Source organism: Protopterus annectens, chromosome 15.part0 (assembly GCF_019279795.1).
Source record: "Protopterus annectens isolate FY-2018-M chromosome 15.part0, PAN1.0, whole genome shotgun sequence".
NCBI lineage: Eukaryota > Metazoa > Chordata > Ceratodontiformes > Protopteridae > Protopterus > Protopterus annectens.
This window is the reverse complement of record NC_056749.1, coordinates 224457514-224477873: the sequence shown is the minus strand read 5'-3', so window position 1 is coordinate 224477873 and position 20360 is coordinate 224457514. Positions and strand designations below refer to the sequence as shown.

Sequence of the window (20360 nt, the reverse complement as noted above, 5' to 3'; positions counted from 1 at the left end):
TCTGCTTTCCACAGGTGAGACAACTGTTAACTTTTTCAGACACTGGTTAGAGCAAGAAAAAAGGGTCCGCAACGGGGTAGTTCGCTTTAGACATTTTCTGCTGAAATTCAACTTCTGGTAGCGACTGACAGGCACTCGTGCAAACTGCTTCTGCTACAGGCTCCACGGCAAGAAAGACTGATGTAATGATGTTGGCTGCCTTGCTTTATAGCACTGATGACCTGACGTCAGACTACAGGCAACGGCAGCCAGCACACAAAAACAGTGACTCTGGTATTCGAGCTGACCGAGGGCTACAGCAGGGATAACCCACAGATGACTAACAGTGAAACATGAAGAACATCCATGGCCTCAAGCTTAAAAAACATAGTAAAATGAGTTATTTTTTTACAGGACTCTTGGGATTTCTTGGAACAGTTCTGGAAATTTAATGATACCTTTTCATTTGACCCATGAAAACATTTTGTTCACCATTTATGTGGTATCACTTTTTACACGTATTCCACATGAAACAGGACTGGAATATGTTAGACAGTATTGTAGGGAGATTTTCCAACTTCTCTAATGACAAATGCAACTTTTGCTGTGATCTGATAAATGTTCTGTTGAAAAGCAATTTTTTTATGTTAATAATAAAGTGTACAATCAGAACAGGGAGGTTGCTATGGGGTCTCCAGCTGCCCTTTTGTTTGCAAATATTGTTGTTGGATGGTGGGAACACACATTTTTGGAGCCTATTATGGGTAGATATAATGTTTTGTTTTTTGAAAGATTTGTAGATGACTTGTTTTTCATCTTAGAAGGTGACTCCAACCAGGTGAGAGTTTATAGATTTTTTAAATTCTGGTTCTGGGTTTCTAAAATTTACTTTAGATGATGTGGATTTAAAGGTTAACTTTTTGGATGTCACTTTAGAGTGGGTAAAGGCACTGAAGAGATTTCTAAACAGGATTCAACGCAAAAAAACACTTTTACCAACAGTTACCTACACTATAAAAGCTTTCATCTGCAATTTATGAAAGACAACATACCCAAAAGGCCAATACATCAGGGCCAGTTGAACGACTAGTGAAGACAGTGATTTTATTAATGAAATAGATTTTATTTGTTCACTTTTTCTGGAAAGAGGTTACCATGAAGACAAATTAAGAAGTACAGCTAAGTATGTCCTGGACAACTGAATGACATATTACAAGTTCCTTATAGTGGCTCCAAAGTTTCGAGTAAGTCCTATAAAGAAATATTTTACAATTTGAACATGACTTTGGACAGTGAATTGATAAGAGGCATTATACAGGATAACTGGAAAATTTTGGAGGGTAATCTGGACCTTTTTGTGATGGTCGGCCCCCACCCCCATTTTCTATATAAAAAAAAAAAATCAGCATAATTTAAAATTATTATTTGAGAGGGTGAAAAAAGAGAAAAAGACTATTTTACACACAAACCACTGGGTATGTACAAAGCAGAGAAAAAGACCATTTTACACACAAACAAACCATTTGGGAATGCACAAATGTGGAAGTTGTACCATTTGTAGGTATATATTAGAGGGACCTTTTATAAACTCGCCACATTTGCCACACACTATTCCAGTGTCAAGTCATTTTAACTGCAAAACCAAAGGTGTGGTGTACATTGGGTTATGTTCTCATTGTACTGCATTTTATATTGGGATGACTACCCGGGTTCTCTGTGCCAGGATTAAACAGAATTACTATAGCATAAAAAGGAGAGTAGAAACACGTTTTTTAAACACACTTTGAAGTGACCCAACTATAAGAAGTTCCTTTATTCAGTTCTGGAACAGGGAACATCTCATATAAGGGGTGGGAATTTTAAGACAGAGTTGGAACAAAAAGAAGCTCTTTGGCAGATCACAAGGTGCAGGGTTTGATTCTTGCATGTTTTAATTGGCTAGGCTTAAAATGGCCCAAAAGAGCAATTAGCCTCGTACTAATCTATGATCCTGTGTGACCTTGAATCCTATGTAATAAATTTTCCAGGTGAGACAGAGTACTTGTGAATTTATTTGCAGTTTCTCTCCCCACACTGGTAAGGTATGTCTAAATGAGTACCTTATTCCCACTGCCCCAATAATTCAAAGTGGGGAAAATCTTTTCCTTTACCATGTTGATTAAGTTTTGAATTATAGCAACAGGATGAGCTGCAGTTCCATGTTATTTAAGACTACGCATTTTATTAACTTGGCTGTAGTACAGCAGCAAAATATTTATATTACCTTTGCAAGCGATTCATCACATTCAATAGGTATAGCATTCGTTATTCGTAGATTGCAATGGCTGCAGTTTTGCATGCTCTACAGAGTTATCAATACTAGAGCAAAATCTACTGATGTCACTCATTTTTCCACATTTAAAATTAAATTCATCTGCAACTGACATCTGCTTGATACCACACTGAGACATGCGTTACCACAAGTCTAGAATGTTCACCTGTGAGCAATGTTTTCCTTACTATGTCACAGACCTCGTACTCAGATTCTTCCACAGTCATAAAAGCCTTCAGTGGCTCCCCAGTAAGCTGGGAAGAATCTTTGCCCTGTCATTTCCCAACAAACCCACACTATCAGACTGGCCAGTTAGCATGGTTAGCTATTACACAGAAAATATACTTTACAGGTGGGGTTTATTAACTCAAACAGTATAACTCATGCGAGCAGTAAAAGGAAAAAGAAATTAGGACTTCTAGGATAATTTGAGCTGAAAATGTCCACTGCTATTATCAATGTGGTGTACTAAATGCACTAAGTCAAGAGTCACATAAAATATATACAGTTTTATCATGGAAACATAACTTAAAGGGAGTAATGCAGAATTTTTCCAGCACATTTAACTGACATTTTACCAAAAGCTTTTGCAACAAATAAATAGTCAACTACCACCCCTTCATATTTCTCTATGGTATGTACAAAAACTATTACTGATGACCCCAGCCAGTCAGCTTGTTGAGCCCTTCATAGAAAGGCGAGTTTCCTGAAAGTAAGTGGGTTCTAGTGCAATCAACAAGAAGTAAAGCAGCATTTTAAGGTGTACAGCTCTAATGTACAATTCAAAATTAATAACCAGTTTGTAATAAGACTACATCCCATGCTAATCTGGGCTTATAACCATCCTGTAGCGATTACTATCTTTTATCAACACAACAAAATCAAGGGAAAGTACCAAGGGCATCCCTTAACTTTGTTCAAGAGTAGGAGGAGGATGAACCAAGAGACTACCTGTACTCAGAGACATATCTAGTTAGTTGCTCCCAATAACTTAGTTCCGCTGCCAATTTTCTCCAGCTGCCTTTTGTCTGTTTTCTGTATTCCTACTCGCAGTCATCTCTTCTGGCAAACTCTTTCTCCATTCTCATGCTGGTGAACTTCTTAAAATACTTTCTGCTACTTTAAAAATATAATATGATACATGGTTATTTTCCTTAAGGATCTGCATACAAAACCCAACTCTCTCCTTATTTCTTGAACCCCCCCACTTCATCATCCCTTTCCACTTTGAATTATAACCTTCTGATTATATTTTATACACACACACACATATATATATATATATATATATATATATATATATATATATATATATATATATATATATATATATATATATATATATATATATATACATATATATATATATACATATATATATATATATATATAGATATACATATATATATATATATATATATATATATATATATATATATATATATATATATATCCATATATATATATATATATATATACATATATATATATATATATATATACATATACATATATATATATATATATATATATATATATATATATATATATATATATATATATATATATATATATATATATATATATATATATATATATATATATATATATATATATATATATACATATATATATATATATATATATATATATACACACCTTAACTGTGGAGCTATAAAATATTCTTTCAAATCAGGCAATCCTAAACCACCCGCTTCTACAGGAAAGATTAACTTATCCCACTTAATTCCCTCCCTTTTTCCCTCCCAGATGAATTCCTTCAACTCTTTATTGTCTACAACTTCTCCTCTGGTTGACAACAACATGCCTTACCCATATTTAAGACTAAACATTTTCACTGCTTGTATCTCACTTTTTACACCCATAAATCTTTGGTTTAGTCTCTTCCCACATATTCTTAGCTGCCATAACAAAAGCCCTTTTAATCCATATTCCGAAATACTTCATCTTATTGTGTCCCCGTATATATGGGCACTACTGAATATGTGCGTGGACATACAAGTTAGGGATATATCTTTTGTTTTATCTTCATTAATTTTACATCCTGAAAAGACATGAAAATGTCTCAAAATGTTCCACAACACAGATATGTTATTTTATGGATTTATCAGGTAAAAATATCATCTGCAAATAAAGCCAATTCTTCTTTCCGAGTCCCTTATTTTCTTTGCCAATGGCTCTAAACAAAAAGCAAATAAAGGGGAAAGAGGACACCCCTCCTGGTTACTCTGTTAAAACATAGCTTATTAAAAAAGCACTCTCCAACTTTAATTCTTGCCTCAGATCCTTCATATATCTACCTAATCAAGGAATGCAATGACTTCCATTACCTTACTCATAAAATCTCAGCTTAAGTCTGTTGAATTTTTTCTCTTCTTCAAGACCCACCAACAACAGTTGCATTTTCTTGCATTCTGTTTCCTTCTGGATAATTATTGTTCTATTAATGTTGTCAAATGCTTGCCTCCACTCCACAAAACCATAAAGATCCATTTCTATCAATTTTGGCAACACCTTTGTCACTTTTTCTTAGCCAGTATAGACAAACATTTATAATTATGGCTTAAAACTGAAACAGGGTCTATATGAAAAGCTTGGTCTGACGGGTCTTTACCATCTTTCTGTGATACGGCCACTACACCTTTCTTTGAAAATGCTAGTGCTTCCCCTCCTTTTAAAACATTGTTAAACAAAATTTTCCAGATCTTTATAATTTTCTTCCCTCCTAATTTCCAAACCTCTAGGGAAATCCCATCTGTTTTTGGAGAATTTCCTGCAGATTGATTATACATAACCATTTTAACTCATCTTCTCCTATTAGATGTTGAGCCTCATCTCCCTCCAGCCTTGCCATAATCAAGTCTTCCATAAATATTTCTATTTATGCTCTTTTTTGATTTCTACATTCATATGCTTTATACAAATTTTCATAAAATTTCCAAAGTATCTGTAATACCTTTACAGGATATCTAGTTATTTTTCCTGTTACAGGATCCCTAATTTTGGCATTGACCCTTTCTACATTGTTACCCAAGTCATGCTAAAAGTTTTGTGCGATGGAGGTATCAAAAATATATGCTTAACAGTAGTCTTTCTAAACTCATGCATATTATCCAACTAGTCTTATTTTCTCTTTAGCACTCTGCAGTTGCACCACTTATTGTTCTGCGAGACTCCCCTTTTTCTGCAATACTTCAACATTTGTCAGACCCACTAAAGAATTCCTATTACTTCTTACCCACATCTCTTTCTCTTTCATTTTTACCGTATTTTTAAATCCAATTTCATTTTATCCCACTCACTAGTTTCTGAAGTTTCAATCTTCTCAAATAATGCTAAAATGATTTTGATTACCCATTCCTTAAATTCCTCTCTTTTTAAAAGGTAGGTGGGAAAGTTAGCATCTCATTTCTACATCATTACCCTGTATTTTTATCTTAGTTTTCATCAGTGCATGATCTCAAATAGTTACTGGATGGGTGTTGAAGCTTTCAATCAAATGCACATGCTCCTGAAATATAATTTCTATCCAGTCTAGCCCAGTTATTGTACCTTGGGGAATAATATGTAATTCTATCTAAATTCCTACTACTGAATTCACATCTTCAGAAATCTACCCTCTCTTGTTACGTTTTCCCTTCTAGCCCCCCCCCCCTTATAAATCCTCACTCCTACAAATCAAGTTCCAGTCCCCAACTTATTCTCTGCAGAAAGCTGAATTTTTCGTCCAAAGTTTTCTTATGCTCCATAACAGCAGTTTCTGGTGGAATATACATATATGCCAGTGCAATCCTCCTCCCTTGCCAATAGCCCTTTATTATCACAAATCTATAATTGTTGTCTTTTTTTTCCCTAGCCTATCATTACTGGAGCCTTCTAGCAATCAGTATTATTACTCTCTTTTTCATTTATCTCTGATGTTTTGCTAAATGTTCATCCTGAAATCCTCTCTCTGAAAATTCAGATGCCCATTTCTTTCCAAATGCATGTCATACAACATTGCTATTTGCACTCTGGCTTTCTTAATGTATTTCAATACTCTTTCCTTTTTGTATACACATATAAGGACATTTACATTCCAAGATATGGATAACATAGCCATTATGATAAAAAGCTACTGTTCCCACCTAAAATACATGACAATTTTCTTTGAATGTATATTTTAAACTTATGTCTTACATGCACACACTAATTTTTGGCAGGATGATTTTTTACACAGTTTTTCCTCATCTCCATTTGGACATTTTTCAAGACTTTTGGTTTTAATGAAAAATCCCAAACAAAAATATATAATTTTTTAGAAAAATCAATTTTTGAAGAGAGTTCTGCACAATCCTTTCACCTAGAAGGCAGGTGGTTCTTTCTTGGGATTCTAACTTTGTTCTAGACAAACTTGTACTTTTTTTCCATTTGAACTAGCTCAAGAGGTGGAACTGAAGTTCTTAACTTGGAAAACACTACTTATTTGCCTTCACCTCTGTAAGAAAAGTATCAGAGTTGCAAGTCAACCTTATGTCAGAACTAAACAATATTAACTCCATCTTGCAATCATAAAATGAACACTCTGATTAGAAAATTTCTGAAATAGTGAAGCGTTCTCCATGCAGTCTGATCACCTCACATAGTTATTACCTTTGGTTACAGAAATGATCATTTGGCAGCGGCTGAAGTTAAAATTGCTTTGTTGGAGAACAGAAAATAGTGGATATAAAGGACAGCATTAGGAGGAAGAACCTCCAGTTCTCAGGAATACTAGAGGGCTAAAAGAAACAAGACTGTATGGGCTTATATGCACTCAATCTTGACAGCATGGACAATAATCCCTCTGGATGAAGGACAAACAAGTGTGCTTACCAAAAGTTTTCTTCCTAAGGACATGAGAGTCAAGATGCCTCAGCTGACTGTCAGCTGGCTAATGTCTTAGGCCCTAATATAAAGAATTCCATCTGCACTGTTACTGCATTGGAAGCAGCTTGAAATGAACTGTCAAGAGTTTTTTTGTGATCGCAATTACATAGCCAAGACATGGTGGTACATTTGTATAAACAGAACAAATGGTGGCTCAAACTGTTCTCTCCAGCTACATAATGAGTAGCTTTATCAACCCTGGCAGTTACTTTTACACCCCCAGAAGCTATAAGCATTAATATGGAGAGTTTAGTGAGTCGGAGGAACAACCAGGTAGGTTAGCAGAAGCCATTTCAGGCTTAAGACAAGATGAGGGTCAGCAGACTGTTTCTGAAAACTGTAGAGCCACTTCCCAATTTCCACAAGAGGATGTAGGAAACTAAAAAAGGAGACAGCAAAGGGAGTGGTAAAATAAAGACTTTCAGGGGCACCGTTTGATAATATATTCTTCCAAAACACTGAGTCCAAGAATGATTAGGCTATAAACTTTCACTATTCATTTTCCTATTGTTGTATATTGGCTATAGTTGTGTTATTGAGCTAAGTTCACTATCCCTCACTAGTTCACAGTCATTATTATTTGTCTGTGCAGAACTGGATTTATATTTGTTGCCTGGATGATCCCCCCTATTTGATGAGCAAATGTGGCCAGTTAAATCAAGTGCAGATGTCAGGACGAAGTTGTTGAATGCGAAACTGGTCTAGAGCTGAAACTTATAAAATTCTGTGGTTCACTGACAAAGTAGGATTTGGGTGGTGATTATCAGGGAGACTTGAAGCACAGGGTTAACTTGCTTTGTGGCTCTGCTGATTGAAAGTTAGTGGATACTGTATCCACCATGATTAATGCTGAAGCGCAAGTAGTTTAGGTACTGAAACACATCATATTTTAAGGGGGTGTTTACTTTCTATATAAAAAGGGCACCACCAATACTTGTCCATTTCCTATTCTCTCTCTTATGGTGTTTTTGTATTACAACATTCTGGCCAATGCAAATAAATGGATTTTCCTATAGGGTCAGGAAGAGGAGCTAGGAGTGCAACACGACTTGGTTACTTGCCATTAGCTATATATATATATATATATATATATATATATATATATATATATATATATATATATATATATATATTTATATATATATATTCCCCCCCCCAAAGAATTCCTATGGTGGAGTGTGATTCAAACTCGCATATATAATATGAGCATATACTGATCTTGCTGGAGGTAATGTGCCTCCTCCTTGGAAGAGTAGTCTTATTAAGATGATTGTAAATAGTTTTTTTTTTTTTGGTTTACAACTATTTGGTATTTTTTTTTTACATGTTTTCTTCAATAACAATCCCAGGATTATCAAGTTTAGTTAAGACCTCATTTGCATAACCAGAGAAAGAGAGTTTACTAATGCTGTGGAAGGGTAACTCAGGACTTCAAGTAGGCCGGAAATAGGGTAGCTAACAGCATAAAAGTGGCTATTATCATTAGGATCCTATGTCATTTTCAGTACAGTCATGGAATATTAATGGGTTGACTCCCTCCATCCACAACCCCTTTTTCCCATTTTTGCACATGCGGTAAGGCTGTCACTTCAACAGTGACAATCTAGAGCCAAGGTTTACACCTCCCAATTAAATTTTCAAAATCTGTGACTTAAAAAAGGCTGGGTCATAATACTGGGTGAAAAAATGGCTGTGACTTAAGGAAATTATTTTTTTTTGAGCTGAGACACAGGATCTGAACTGCGTAGACATGGCAAGGCCTTAAATTTAATTCTGTTAGCTGCCAAAAACACAATTACATGAAAATGGAAATCAAAGTCTAAACCAACTGTATGTGAAGTACTGAATATTATAAAAAAAGATAAAAGAATTGCAAGAGGGATCTTTAAAAAGGAAAGAAGAAAATTACATAGAAATAAATGCAAATTGTAGGAACAATACATGCAGAATAATGTTCAGGAGGAGGAGAAGCTAAGTTTACGGGAGGCAGGAATTAAGCATTTTAAGTAATGTTGGGTTAATTTTGGTTAAAAAGACAGAAAATATAAGTGATGTATAATGTATATAAATGGAAAAATTATATGGCTTGTTATCTTTTCTGTTAATGTATGTTTACCTACATCTTAAGTGATACTTTAATAAAGGTGTTTGAAAAAAAAATTATTGACTTGAGGCTGGATACAAAGCAGAGGATCTAGGACAGTCCAGCAGACATGACAGAGAGCTGAATCTTGATAGAGTAGCAAGTAAGGCCAGAGGGCAACTCACCCAAATACCGTAGAATCAGACACATCTGGCCCTTAAAACTGATCTAGTTACTTTGACACCAACTAGAAAATTATTTCCACTTGCTCATATGTAATTTTCTAATAGCAGGTTTCTTAGCCTCCTTTAATACCTGCTACATGCCCTCAGAAAGAAGGTGCCTAAAATGTACTAAAATTCTCTCATCCAGGCAAGCAAGCAACTGAAGTTAAAGGTTGGGGTGTACGAAACAACCCTAGTCATGGGTGTGCAAGTTCATTCTGTGAAAAAGCGTAGGGCACTTGCCTTTGACCATTTTCAAAAAAGGGAGATAGACTACCACTTCGACCAAAAGGGATTAACTACAATTATCTTTGGGGAGTTCTTCTGAATCTTTAGACTGCCATTAGTTATTAGGGGAAAGTCATTCCACTGGAATGAGAGAGTATCTGTTTTCCAGTCTTGACTGCAAAGAATCCTGGAGCAGAATTTCTTGAGAACAGAGACAAACAGATTTGAGGAGTTCTCACTAGCTGGATTAAGTCCTAGAAGACTTAAGGATTAGTTTTAGCTTTCCATTTATGAGTCTCTCAAAGGTCCTTAGCTGACCTGCAATAATGTTTTGCACGAACAGAATGTAGGCAGTCTGAAGGGACATATTGTGCTGAGCTGCTAATTTCCAGGTTATCACAGTTAGCCTGTAAAGGGAGTATGAACTAGTTTGTTTGTATGCCACATCAATGTTGTCCTGTCTGTGATTAGTACCATAGGGCCTGGAGTCCAAATATGCTTTAGAGATTTGACAGCCTTTATTACTATCATTTCTTGACATTTATGTGTTGTAGTCTGTCCTGTTTGTTTCACAGATGCTAAACTTTTACCACCTAAAAAACAGCGCCCCAAGCAAAGTCTGAGGCATCTGTGATTACAGACTCAGTAGGAACCCGAGGGGAGAAGGGGAGACCTGGATTGAGAGAAAAAAGTTCCCCCCACCAAAGTAAGTCTCATTTGACAAACCCAAACACTGGAAACTGAAAAGAAAATTGGTGAAAGTGTTGGGTTCAAACTTACCTCACGTGAAGTCTGGTCAGAAGCTATGAAACCCTGAATTCAGAGACGGTCCTTGGCTGAAGAAAATCAGGAACGGTTCCTTATAAAGGTCTTATTTGTCCTAAGGAATAAAAGCCCTTATGAGGGATGCATCCTGAAGGCACCCCAGAAACACTATCCTGTGAAAAGGAATCTGACACTGTCTGTGTGTTTAACTGGAATCTCAGACTGAGAATGATGTCCTTTATCCAAGGCAATAGATTACTGATACATTTGTAAGAGAGTCTACAAATATGAGACAAGTCACCTAAATTTAGAAAAAATGTGAATGCCTTGTAATCTGCAATGAGTTGCTACAGACATTTTGTAAATTTTTGTAAATGCACTTGGAGCTGTAGACAGCCCAAAGGGTAAGAGAGATAAGTGAAAATGTAAGCGAGACCCTTAAAAAAAAAAAAGGGGGAAGTCTGAGAATTGGGATGTGATGACGGAAACTAGATTTCAGAAATGTCTATCAAACTGTGAAGTGAGATGAGGGGGTAAGAAAGAGACAACAAGAAAAACATATTGAACTTTGGGAATTTGATGTGAAGGCTTGGAAAAAGAAACATCAATGGCCTGGACTCAAAGTTTCTTCTTACTTTGGCACCAGAAAGATTTTTTTTGTATAAAATCCTTTCCCTGTTTATTCTGTGGAGACTGTTTCTATGACTCTCTAAAGACAGCATTTGTTCTAGAACTAGAGGAAACGAGGAAGTTTGGCTTGACTTTGTGGAGAATCAGAATTTAAAGAATGAAAGGCTTGAAATAAGTCCTTAGCAAAACCCAACCAATCTTTCCTGTCCATCCTATGTGAATCAGGACAACACACATGCCTAAGTTTGTTTTCTTTTCCTAGGAAACCACATAAAAAAGACTGACAAAGATGAGGGTCTTCCCCAGGAAATGGTCTCTTTAGGGTGGCACTGAAAACACAATCCATCTATCCCATAACCCCTTTTTTCCATTTTTTGCACATGGGGTTGGGGCGCCACTTCAACAGTGGCAATTATCTATAGCAAAGAGTTTCACCGCCAGGTGGGTAAGCCCTAAAGTGGTAGTTCTTCCACACCAAACACACACGCACACCTATGGCCAATTTAGAATATCCAATCCTCCTACTGCATGTATTTGTAATACTGGAGGAAACTGGAGCAACCAGAAGAAACCCATGCAAACAGGGATGACATGCAGATTCTACACATAAGGCACACCAGCCGAGAATCGAACCAGTGGACCTCCTGCTGTGAGGTGACAGTGCTATCCACTGTGCCAGTGGGACACTAAAAACACAAATCATATCTTCAATAAATAACTTCCCAAAGAAGTAGTAAACTTTTCCTCAGAAAAAAAAGTGGAAGGTTTTGCTAGCAACCTTGTGCAACTCCAAACCAAGTAAATACCAAATAATGCCAGTAGCATGACAAGTAATTATAAAACGAGGTTTATTAAAAATAAAAAATAAGCACTTTCGTCCAGCTAAACAGCCCGGACTTCATTTTCCAGGGGGGTATTTACCTGCCACTGTTCACCAGAAGCACACAGGGAGAATGAACTTCAGCAGCAACAAAGTTATTAAGGTTTAACACCCTAACCACCGATTTTACACCTCTCTCCAGGCTCTCCACCAATGAGGGTGTGCAGAAGGTGCCTTAAAGCATTGAATGCTGGACAGTTGTCATATTGTTGGCAGGATAAAACCCATATACAGCTTGGGCTACTGCAACAGTGATCTAATGAGGAATATCACATCTTTGCAGCCACATCTGAACAGTCCAGGGAATGGGAATAAAACAATCCAAGCAGCTGCTCCCGAACATGTCCTTTCTTCTTTCCCTTAGACATTTTCTTCTTAGGCAATATAAATTAAAACCACAAAAATGCTAAAGTTGCACTACTACTACACTGACTGACCTACATTTAATAATTAAACCCTGGCAAAGTCCCCTTCAATAAATAAGCAAGAAATAATGCCCAGCAGGATGTGTGTTACTGTGGAAATAATCATAAGTAGAAAAAATGGAGAACGGAGAGACCACAGCATAAAACCAACGATTTATTCAAATCCAAAAATTCAGCAGGTATCGACAGTTAACTGTCGATACCTGTTGAATTTTTGGATTTGAATAAATCGTTGGTTTTATGCTATTTTCAACCTTTGCCCCATTTATTTTAGGCTTATCCAGATACTTTGAGCTAAGACGTACACAAACTTTTTAACTGCTGCCAGGGATCACTTGGTCACTCTCACTCGACCGACACACACACACACACACACACACACACACACACACACACACACATACACACACACACATACACACACACACAAACAGTCTTCACACACTCCCTCTCTCTCACCTTTCTTACACACACACACAAACACACATACTCTTCTGCTTTCATGCACACATTCACACACGCAGGCAGAAAAAAATATATACACTTTTCTATTTCTTTTTTTACACGTGCTAAACAGCAAAAGAGCTGCTTAGCAAGTGTAAAATAGCTCAATTGATCTCCCTTACTGTCATATACACAAACACACACATTTTTTATTTTATTTTACACTTGCTGCTTAAAGAGCATAAAATAATGGCTGCCATTATTTTTTTTTCAGTCTGAGTTCTATGGCAGCTTGATATGCTGCCATAAAGTGGAAGACTCATTTTTCACCAGGCATTATCTGTAGATTAACACCCTGCTGGAGAACACCCGTTCTTCAAATCAAGGTGTAACTGACAGCTCGCCCATTCTCTAAATATCAGTAGCAAGTCAGCCTGCTCAGGTCTCCATCTTTACAGGAAGCCCAAGATGCATCATCTTTGTCAGTACTATCTAGCTAATTATTTGACGTCATATTCTTATTTACTTGTATAAAAAGAAGTTATGTACCTACCATAACGTTCCATGTTAGTTGTCTTCCTCTGGTCTTCTTTCTTGCTGGTTGGGATCAGAGCCGATCCTCAGCTCTGGCTCTGCCATCTTCTATAGCTCAAGAGCTGTTTACTGGCTCGAGGCTACCCCTTATCCCATAATGCCTAGCGCTAGCTACCCAGATCCCGTTTGTAACAGCTAACCCCAGACATAGACAGAGAACCAAATGTCCAAACAAACAGGTCGAGCATACCTGTCATACTCTCTCAGTCAGTAGAGGAAACAAACCAGAGAACACTCAGCCAGTGAAACCAAAACTCCTCTCGATCCAATAGGACAGGGGGACGGAGGGTGGGATGCAAGAAAGAAGGCGAGATGAAGACAACTAACATGGAACATTATGGTAGGTACATAACTTCTTTATGTTAAGTTGTCTATCGCACCTTCGTTCTTGTTGGTTGGGACAGTGTCTCTAGCACCTACAATCCTGGGCGGCTCATTGAAACAGACTCTTCAGAACAGTGGAACCAAAGTCAGCTCAGCTCCTGGAGACCATATCTAGCTTGTAATGAGAAATAAAGGTATGAGTATTTGCCCACGTAGCAGCTGCACAGATAGAATCCATGCGCAACCTAGACTGGAAGGTTACAGAGGTGGCCAAAGCCCTAGTAGAATGACCTTTTGGTTTGATAGGCAACTCTTTGTTTCTCAATTGATAAATGAAAGTAATAACGTGAGACAACCACCTGGATAAGGTCACTTTGGAAACTGGCAGACCTTGTTTGCCTAGAGCGTAGGAAAGGAACAGTTGGTCTGACTTCCTTATATCCTTAGTCCTATGCAAGTAAAAACACAATTGTCTATGAAAATCCAATTGGTGTAATTTGTATTTTGCCTTGTTGGTGTGGTTAGGGAAAAACACAGGAAGGTCTATAGTTTGGTTTAAATTGTTCTCTGAGCAGACTTTCGGAAGGAACGAGGGATTAGTCCTCACAGCAACCCTGTCCTTATGAAAAACCAAGTATGGAGGACGAACACATAGTGCCTGAAGTTCAGAGACGCGTCTGGCTGAAGTAATAGCTACCAGAAAGAGTTTTCCGAGATAGAAACTTTATGGGGCAGGATGCTGCAGGTTTAAAGGGGGGCATAATTAAGGAGGTTAGTACCAAATTAAGGTCCCAAGGAGGAGGGGGATCTCTCACTGGAGGTCTAAGGAGAGTAGTCCCTCTTAAAAAGGCTTTACAGAGCTTATGAGACAATGTTTGAATTAGACAACCCAACATGAAAGTTAGAAATGGCCGCCAATTGAACCCTAATTGTAGCAGAAGCAGACCCCGAATGAAAAAGTTGTGCTAGGAACTCCAAAACTTCGTGGACTGGGGCTGAAAAAGGATCTACGTTCCTAGCCTCTGCCCAACAAGAAAAACATTTCCATTTGCTAGCATAAGTCTTTCTAGTTGTGGACTTGTGAGAGGAGACAATAACCTCACGCACAGCCGGGGAAATGCTGGGAAGCCTGGCTAAGGTTGGAAGTGGAGCAACCAAGCTGAGAGCTGGAGTGTTTGGAGGGATTGATGCAGCCCGCCTGACTGATGAATCAGTAGGTCTGGAATTGGATCCAGAGTCGAGGGCTGATCGAGAAGGTAATGGTGCAGGAAAGGAAATCATATCTGTCGAGGCCAGTAGGGGGCAATGAGGATCATTTTGCAACCCAACAATAGTGCGTTCTGTACGAGTTTCGGTATCAGGGGAAATGTAGGGAAGGCATAAAGTCCCTGAGGCCAATCGTGGACTACAGCGTCTCTGGGTGTGTGACCTGGAAGCGGAAGGGAGAAGTAGTTGCTGCATTTGCTGTTGAAGGGGGGTGGCAAAAAGATTGTGGCAAGGCTGTCCCCATTTGCGGAAGATCAGATCTGCAACTACCTGATTCAGAGACCACTCCTGAGGCATGGGAATAGCTCTGCTGAGCCTGTCCGCTATGACGTTGGACCTCCCAGGGATATGCGCCGCAATCAGAAATAGTTGGGAAGAAATCGCCCACTGCCAGAGTCTGAGTGCTTCTCGACATAGGGGGTAGGACTTGATTCAGCCCTGCTTGTTGATGTATCACACCACTGACATGTTGTCCGTTTGAATTGCAATGGTCCCAGAAGGGAGAGAGTCTTGAAGAGCTTGAAATGCTAGGAGCATGGCTCTCATGTCTAGGACGTTTATATGCAGGTGGTACTCGTGAGGCTGCCAAGTGCCTTGGACTGTCCTGCCCTGATAATGCCCCCCCCCACCCTATCAGGGAGGCATCTGTGGTCACTGTGGCTATCGGAGGGGGCTGAATGAAGGGTCTACCCTGAGTCACTAGTGGGGAGACCACCCACCAGGAAAGGTGCCTTTTGCATGCTTCTGTAATCATGATCGTGTGAGACATGGGCAGCTGCTGGAAAGACCACTGTGTGAACAGAAGCCACTGAAGGATCCTCATGTGAAAGCAGGCCAGTGGGATTAGAAGAATGGCTGCTGCCATGAAACCCAGAGTTTGAAGGACGAACCTGACTTTGATTCTTTTGCTCTGCATCAGAATTTGTACTTGCTGACGAACTGTAGACACCCTTTCTGGCGATAGCCTTGCGGACAAGTTCCTTGTGTCGAAGTCTGCACCTATGTAGGTGATAGATTGACAGGGCAACAAGGCAGATTTTTCGAAGTTTATTGTAATGCCTAACTGGGAGCAGATTGTGATTGTGTAGTCCCTGGCTTGAAGAAGTTGATACCTGGTAGTAGCAGTAAAGTTGTCTAGATACAGAAACACCCGGAATCCCCGACGTCTCAGGTGAGCCGTGACCACTGCCATACATTTGGTGAACACCTTGGGGGCTGTGGTGAGACCAACGGGCAGAGCTCTGAACTGGTAATGACTGGCTCCTAGCCGGAAGTGAAGGAATCTCCTAGAGCACCTGTCCATTTTGATGTGGTAGTATGCATCCTGAAGATCTATGGAGCACATCCAATTGTCCTGACCCAGAAAGGGTAGAATGGACTGTAGCGTGACCATCCGAAACTTTCTTTGAACAGACTTGTTTAGTCTGCTGAGATCCAGAATCGGTCTCCAGTCCCCTGTCTTTTTTGGTACCAAAAGTACCTTGAGTAAGTTCCGGATCCATGTTGGTCTGCCGGGACTTCCTGGATGACTCTTTTCTAGCAGTCTTGAAACTTCTATGACTGCTTGTTCCCGCAGATTGGGTGGAACATCTGGAAGGGATTTGCTCGAAGGTAAGGGGGGGGGTTGAGAGAAGGGAATTTTGTAACCTCTGGATATAATTGACCGTACCCATCTGTCTTGTGTTAAATTTAGCCAGGCTTTTGGGTACAGTGAAAGTCTTCCCCCGACTGCCTCCAGAGGCGGGCAGCCGGGCAACCCTTCAGGGATGCTGAAAGGGCTTCTCAGAGAAGGATTCTCTGTTGCCCTGGTTCTGCGGACCCCCTCTGCCACGAGGGCAGCATCTATTGTTGTTATTTCCCCCTCTGCCCCTGGAGGAAAAATCACTACGTGTGTCAGGCGAGGCTCCCTGGGATTTTTGAAACCACATTTTACCACTCTTCTGACCCTTGGGGTATGGTCTAGAAAGAGTGGAGAAATGGACTACCACGGCAGAGAGTCTCTTGCCTTCTTGCTCACACCTAGTCAAAGTGTCTTTCACCTGTGGTCTAAAAAGAAAGGAACCATCAAAGGGGGTGTTGGTGAATGACGTTCTAAAGGGCTCCGCAAAGTTACACAGCCGCATCCATGCATGTCTCCTAAGGGCCACTCCCGTACCTGCGGCTCTACTCGCACCATCGGCTGCATAAGAGATGAGCCTCATGGAGGAGTTGACTACAGAATTAAGGGTCGCCAGCTGGGAAGCCACTTTAGCTTGAGCCCCCTCAGCTGATGGATCTTGAAGGGTATCTCCGAGCTCTTTAAGGAGATCCCTCTGAAGCTGAGTAAAATGGCATAAGTAGCTCAGTGACCTCATAGAAAAGGTCGCTGAAGCAAACATTCGCTTCCCATATCTGTCCATGGTCCCAGACTCCATGTTAGGAGGATGGACAGACAAAGAGGTTTCCACCAACTCTTTTTTGGTGGCTGCTGCTACCACCATGGCATCAACAGGAACACCTTTGGTAAGGAACTGCTTATCATGGGGTACTGTGATGAACTTGCCAGGTCTCCTCAGAGTTGGTTCCACTGTATCTGAGGCTGACCAAGCCTTACGAGCCACCACGGACATAAGTGGATCGAAAGGCGGAGAAACCCAGGAGGTGGAAGGTCGGGAACCGAACGCATCCAGGAATACAGACATCCTCAGTAGGGGCTAGGGGATTCCAGTTCCCCCTCTGCTTAAGCATTACGAGGATGTCTGAAAAGGAAACATTTTCAGAGGGGGATCTCAGGGACCCTTCCGAATCATCTAAGTCTGTATCCGAAGTGACAGACTCAGGGGAGTCAATGTGCTTCCTCTTGCACTTCTTCTTACGAAGGGGCTCCTCTGAATGTTCAGGGGAGGCCACGGAAGAAGAGGAAACACCCAATGAGGTGTCCTGGAGTGCCGGTTCCCCACGCTTGGGGTCTGGAGGAGGAGCAGAGGTTGGCACAGGAACTACAGGGGACGGAGCCGGTGGGGCCGATAGTGGAGCTGACTCAGTGGCCAGCACACTCCTCATGACATTGAAGGCTTCCCTGCCACGATGCAGAGAAGGCTCCGGTTCCAAGGAAATCAGAATCCTTCTCTGCACCGAGGGAGACGGCTCTGAGGCCGATGTAGGAGCCGAGCTCACCTGCGCCGAAGCTCCAAGAGTGAGAACGGGATCGGACAAGGGTCCGATGCCACTCGCCCCCTCGGAGCCAACGAGAGAGCCCCAGCGCCCAGATCCCTCGATGGACGGCACCATCGAGGGAATCGGTGCCGACAACGGAACCGAAGGAGATAAAGTTATCAGTGCCGATGGTTCCACTACTCGAACCCCAACGAACTCCGGCTCCGAGCTCAATGGAGTCGGAAGAGGAACATCAATAGAAATGGACGGAGCCGACACCTGTTGAGGAGGGCTGGACAATATTTTGGCAAGTGCCTGCGACTTTAGCAACCTATTGACCACTCTCTCCATGTCGTGATCAGAGAGCCTAGAGGATCGAGAGGAGTGAAGATCTGTGACTGCGCTCGCTTTGCAGAAGGGGAGACCTAGGAGCTGAATGTATCGATTCCAGAGAAGTGGACCTCAGCCTCTTGTGGCTCCACGAAGGCTCCGAAGTTTCTGATGGAGCCGACGGGGAGATAGTCTTATCGGTTCCAGCTGGAACCGAAGTAGCAGGTAAAGACTGAACCAAAGATGGCTCCGAACTTGGAGCCGACGATTTGGTAGATTTAGGGGATTTCACAGGCTGAGTCTTGGCTGGTGAATCCTGGGGGTTTAAAAGGCCCCTAAGAATAAACTTATTCTTACGCTCCTGCAGAACTCTTGGACTAAATGCATGGCAGATAGAACAAGAATCCTGCAGGTGCACAGCGCCTAAACAATAAACGCAAGAAGTGTGCCCATCTGTCAGCGACATTTTCTGACAGCATGAGTCACACTTCTTGAACCCAGACACCTTGGATTCTTTGGACATCCTGTAACAAAAAATACAACAATAGCTACCACACACAACTAAATTAAGGAGAAAAACACAGTACACTACAGACTAAAGCTAAAGTTTTTTTTTTTTTTTAAATAGGAAAGCCTCGAACTCAAACGGCTAACCTGACAGGAATAAGGAGGGGGGGAGAACTCTCTAAATTAAACGAGTTCTAAGGGGACGGGAAGGAATCTACAAATACACACTTACTAACACAACAAATATATGACTAACAACCAACAAAAATCCCTAGGAAAAGGACTATTTCTAGTAAAGAAGTTCTATAAAGAAACTTTATACAAGCCTGAGCCAGAAAAACGACACCTTGCAGCTGAAGCGGCAAACGAGATCTGGGAAGCTAGTGCTAGGCACTATGGGATAAGGGGTAGCCTCAAGCCAGTAAACAGCTCTCAAGCTATAGAAGATGGCCGAGTTGGAGCCGAGGATCGGCCCCGATCCCAACCAGCAAGAACGAAGGCGAGATAGACAACTTAACATCATATGATTTCATACTATTTGAGTAATACTTGGGGCTTTTCCCCCATTTCACTGAAAATATGCCTCAACCTCCAAACATCCCAGTAATCAAAATATAAACAAACATCCATTAAGTGACCATTTTGTGGAATTCTACTTGGATTTGTCTGGCCAGACTTTGCATAAGAAAACTGCTCGAATGCTGCCTTTCTGGACATGCTTGTGTGTGTGGGGTGGGGGTGGGAGGGACTTTTGACACCCCATGCAATGGACCTTCACTATGTTACATCCTTTCTAATCACACTATTAACAGTGAGGTCAAGCACCCCACAAAGAGAGAAATCCCCCTGCTGCAACTAATTTGCAATATTGACTAAGTATGCATTGTAACACAGTCATCTTAAAAATGGTACCACTCCCTAATGAAAATACATTTGAACTTGTTCAAAACATACATACCCTACTTAGAAGATAATTCAACCAATCCAAGCATAGAAACAGTAGCTGTGAGGTAGCGATTTTAACAACAGCACCAGGCTGCCACCTATTTTAGCAATGAATATTTCTAAAAAAGCTCACATTGAGACTCTGAATATATATATGAAGGACCCTTCAAATGTTATAATGTATACAGTTAGTACCATCTTTAACTATTTTAAAATTAGTGTTAAAGTGCTTCAGCTGTTTGAAAGGCTACTGTACTTAAAATACAGCCACAGTAGTTCTGAAAATGTGTGGTTCAATACAACAATATAAATCTCTAGGGATAGTTTTCACAGTATGTGATTACTAAACTATACCTGTAGC

At 40.3% G+C, this 20360-nt stretch overlaps 1 protein-coding gene across 1 annotated transcript in view; it reads right to left on the bottom strand.

Annotated features, from left to right (window-relative positions):
- The window catches only part of LOC122790151 (pre-mRNA 3'-end-processing factor FIP1-like), a gene marked incomplete in the record, with an annotated part of 1284544 nt that overhangs the window by 547908 nt on the left and 716276 nt on the right, over window positions 1–20360 (bottom strand).